Raw genomic sequence first — 4,759 nt, forward strand, 5'->3', positions numbered from 1 at the left:
GACCAAATGACCGCCAGGGTTCTACAAGCCAGCCAGCCTCTTCTTCGGGGATCAAGCCAATAAGAAGCTTTGTCACAAGTCAGAAACTGGTTGTTCCTGAGAAACAAGACCTGAGATTGTCCTTTGACCTCTGTATACATGGGCATACCGTGCATGAGTGTGTACACACACAAACAGCTGGCAAATCTACTACAGTGTGGGATTTCTGAAGGCAAGAACAAATTATACAAAAATGTTAGCATATATAAACATGAAAAGAATAAACAAATGAATAAAATTAGAACTAAGAAGGAACATATAACTTTGAAAGGATTTAATAATGGATTTTGCAATATGATTTTTAAAATATGAATATAAATATAATTACATGACTATATTCCAAATTCTTCATAGTGAGAATCAAAGACAATAAATGAAAAACTTGTTGGTCAAATATAAAAACAAAACCTAAAGATGATTAGTAAAAATTCAAAGCTTAAATAAAAGATTAACATAGGTGATTCAATCATCTTAGCATAAGTAATTCAATCATTTAAATAATAATTTGGTATGAATATTTAAAGATTATCCTAAAAATTTACATGTACACTCTAAAGAACATCACACCAACTGGTTACAAAGTAAATGCTTAGACATATCAATCTGCAAAATAATTTGGTAACAGTTAATAAGTATTCATGGGATTTAAAATATACTTAAGATCCTAGCAATAAAAATGATGGTTTATTGACATAATAAAGAACATTTAGTCAGGTGTTGCAGTTAAAATTCCTAAATCCTAACAGTAGAGAAGTGGGATAAAGAGGATTGTGAGTTGGAAGCCAGCTTGGACTACATAGTAAGATCTTGTCTGAAAAAAAGACAATAAAAAGAAACAAAAAGAAAATGTATTTATTGTTGGCGTATAGCCAACATCTTATTTTATAATGCGCTGGATACATTATGGAAAAGTCAGTATTTTGACAGTGACATGCTCAGCCCCAGTACATGTACAGCACAACCCCTATACTTAAGGCTCAAGACAGATCATGGAAGAGGAACAATCGTGGAAAGGTGGTAAAGACCAGAGGAACAGGATGTCTGGTGCAAGGCACTGTCTTCTATGTATGACAGGAAAGCTATACTCAGGGAAGTTCAACAATACGGCTGTCTAAATAAGTCCTGAAAAATGACAACAGCAATTAACATGCCATGGGGAAATAAAATTATCAGGGGGAAATTTTCACAAGGCTTCACCCCTGTGATGAGGAGCTACAGGCAATTAATTGCTGCTAAGAGAGGGAGAGTGAGTCTTCTCTGGGGATGAGCTCCTGATAAATTATCCAATCCCTAGAATAACCCTAAATAAATATACACATTGACAACACTAAATGAACTCTGCAGGTTATATTTCTAGATCTCTCTCTCTCTCTCTTCCCCTACCCCCTCTCTGTCTCTGTCTCTCTGTCTGTGTGTAGATGTGTATAACAATAACAATTAAAAATAAGGGGCCATGAATTTGAGAAAGGGGGTATAGAGGACTTGAAAGGGGCAAGAGAGAAATGATGTAAACACAGTATTCATATGTGAAATTATCAAAAATTTCTTATTAATGGGATAGCTGGAGATAGATAGATAGATGGAGACTTATTAATGGGATAGAAAAATATATTTAGCAGCAATAAAGAATAGATGTGCCACAAGCCAACTCACCTAGATTAAAAAGCAAAGCGACACCTGTTCCTAGAGGCATTACAGGTGTGTCTGCACGTGCCACATGTGGCAGAGAGGAGAGAGGTTCTTCCCGCACTCAGTGTTCTGACCTATGATCATACGAATGATCAGTAGCCTAATATCCCCTGAAAAGAGTGAGCCTGACTGAGATGACCACCAGTCAGGCGCCAGGCAGGATAGGATGGGGAACAGGCCGGAGACTAAAAGAACTCTGCCTGGGACAATGGGCCCCGGGCTCAGAGTGAGCCTGAGATAGAGAACCCTCACAAGGGGCCACTCAGGTACCCAGATGAGGAGCGAGCCAGAGACAACCACCGTAGACCAGCGCCATGGAGCCCAAACAGGGAACTAGCCCGAGATAACCACCAGTTGAGTGCCACTCAGGTCTGAGAGGCAGACCATGCCTGAGATGACCCTGGCCCAGCGCCATAATGCACAAAGGAGGCATAGCCCTCTTGAGACCACTCCAATCAAGACCTTGGGTACCACTAAAAGGAGCAAGTGGGAGAGAAATAAAAGAGAAACAGAAGGATGTGGGTACGATGAAGAGAGGTAGAATTGAAGACTTACGGTGAGGAACAGTTTGATGTGAGGAGCCAGTGATGCCACCTGGGACCTTGGTGGGGTCCCAGCCTATGCTGCCACCAGGGGCCATGTCTGGTTCTATGGCTTTGCAGCAGCAGGGATCTATTACCACCACCAAAAGCCAGGCAGACATCTTTTGTCTGGGCTGGCCTCCCCTCTCCCCAGGAATATTGATGTCAGAGGGCAGTGCAGAACTGACCCCAACCCTCACCTGGGCAATGTGGAAGACCTGGCCCTGGGGTCATGAGAGCAGGAGAGCTGGTCCTGCCCCTCACTAGCTACAGCACTCAGATAGGAGGGTGGTGGCTGGTATCTGGGCAGCACAGTAGAGGCCGACTCTGGTTGGGGGATTGCAGGTAAGCTGTCCCAGAGGACATGAGAGCAAGAGAGCTGATGGGATGATTAGCTCGGATACCTCTCAGGCCCAGATATCAGGCTTTGAGGTGGTCCAGCCCATCATGTACTCCGTAGATGAACTCGGGAGTCAGGCAACAGCAGGATATCCCAGTAAGGTTCCAGTATTGACAGAGTAGCAGAAGCCAGAGGCCTCCTACCAGGCCAACGAGTCATTTCAGTGAACATTTGCAAGCAAAGGAGTGTGGACAGAAGGGTATACTGTGGAACACGCGGTGACACTACAACTTCCGCAACGAGAGTTTTTTTTTTTTTTTTCTCTGTTGAGGGAAGTTGCGAGGGTGGTGGGCATCTGTGAGGGAAGAAGAAGATGAGGGGGATTGGGGTGCATGATGAGAAATTCACAAAGAACCAATAAAAAGTTATTTAAAATGACAAAAATAAGAAGCTTGATTCGAAACACAGCCCACCGGAAGAAGTGCTAAAAGAAAGATATGGGTAGCAGGATGGTTCATTGGTAACGGTGCCCGGAGCCATGCCTGAGGACCGGAGTTTAATTTCCAGGACCCATGCGGCATCCTCTGACCTCCATGTGTGTGCTCACATATGTACACATTCTCTCTGTGAGTTGGTCAGCCTGCTTTCTCATAGAACCCAGGACCAGGGGTGGAGCTGCCCACAGTGAGCCGGGCGCTCCCGTATCGATCACCAATCAAAAAAACGCCTCACAGAACTTCCTACAGGCATTTTCACAACTGAGGTCCCCCTTCTCAGATAACTCTAGCTTGGACCAAGTTGACAAGAAGACCAAGCAGGAAACATGCCTTTTTGATTAGGGTCATGAAATTAATTCTATCACAGATAACAAAGAAAGTATTCTAAGTTGTTCCTCAGCACGACCTTATCTAACCTTCTAGAAAAACATCTCTTTGTCTCGTTCAAGAATTACAAATTTAATTAGAAATCAATGTTTTAATCATTAAATTATCAGTTCATCTTTCATTAAACGTATCTTGCTTTTTGAGGAAAGGAGTAGTAAAGGACAAATGAGTTTACTTTAGTTAAACCACAATTCTTACTTACAGCAAATCTTATTAACATCCTTTTTCTAGAGAGAGAAAATAAGGTGTGATAAACTTCACAGAAACTTGCGGAAGAGAAATAGGAAAGAATGTAGAGCCGGAGGATAGGGAGGAACTGTGACACACTGTGCTCTGAATGACATGACCTTTACAGTCATGAATTCACAGCAGCTGCAGTTACCTGCAAAAGACCAAGTCGTCAGAATTCTAGTTAGTAGCTGAGTAATATTCCATTGTGTAAATGTGTCACAATTTCTGCATCCATTATATACCCAGGAGTGGTATAGCTGGATCTGGTACTGCTAATCTCAATTTTCTGAAAAAGCACCAGATTGATTTCCAACGTGGTTGTACAAGTTTACATTCCCACCAGCAATGGGGGAGGGTTCCTCTTTCTCCACAACCTTTCCAGTATGTGTTGTCACGTGAGTTTTTCATCTTAGCCATTCCAATGGGTGTAAGGTGAAATCTCAGGGTCATTTTGATTTGCATTTCCCTCATGAACAACAACGCTGAGCATTTCTTTAAGTGTTTCTCTGCCATTCAAGATTCTTCTGTTGATAATTCTCTATTTAGCTCTGTACCCCATTTTTAATTGGATTATTTGGTTTGTGGGTATCTAATTTCTTGGATGTAGGGTTGGTGAAGATCTTTTTCTAGTCTGTAGGCTGTCATTTTGTTCTGTTGACAGTGACCTTTGCTTCACAGAAGCTTTTCAGTTTCAGGGGGTTTCATTTATTAGTTGTTGATCTTAGAGCCTGTGCTGTTTGTGTTCTATGAAACTTCCAGGCAAATGGATGGAACTAGAAAAGATCATCCTGAATGAGATAGCCTAGAAACAGTAAGTCATGTATGGTATATACCCACTTATAAGTGAATATTAGCCATATAATATAAGATAGCCATACTAAAATCTATAGATCTAAAGAAGCTAAACATCAAGAAGGACCCTAGGGAGGATGCTTAAATCTCTTTCAGAATGGCAAACAGGATAGACACCAGAAGCGGTGGAAGAGAGAGAACAA

General features: G+C 41.8%; 1 pseudogene; it reads left to right on the forward strand.

Annotated features, from left to right (window-relative positions):
- Positions 1-1,715: 1,715 nt before the first annotated feature.
- Positions 1,716-1,836, forward strand: LOC129677790 (small nucleolar RNA SNORA17; annotated as a pseudogene).
- The last annotated feature ends 2,923 nt before the right edge of the window (positions 1,837-4,759 follow it).

This window comes from Psammomys obesus, unplaced genomic scaffold (genome assembly GCF_907164565.1).
Source record: "Psammomys obesus unplaced genomic scaffold, mPsaObe1.curated_primary_1811, whole genome shotgun sequence".
Classification (NCBI taxonomy): domain Eukaryota; kingdom Metazoa; phylum Chordata; class Mammalia; order Rodentia; family Muridae; genus Psammomys; species Psammomys obesus.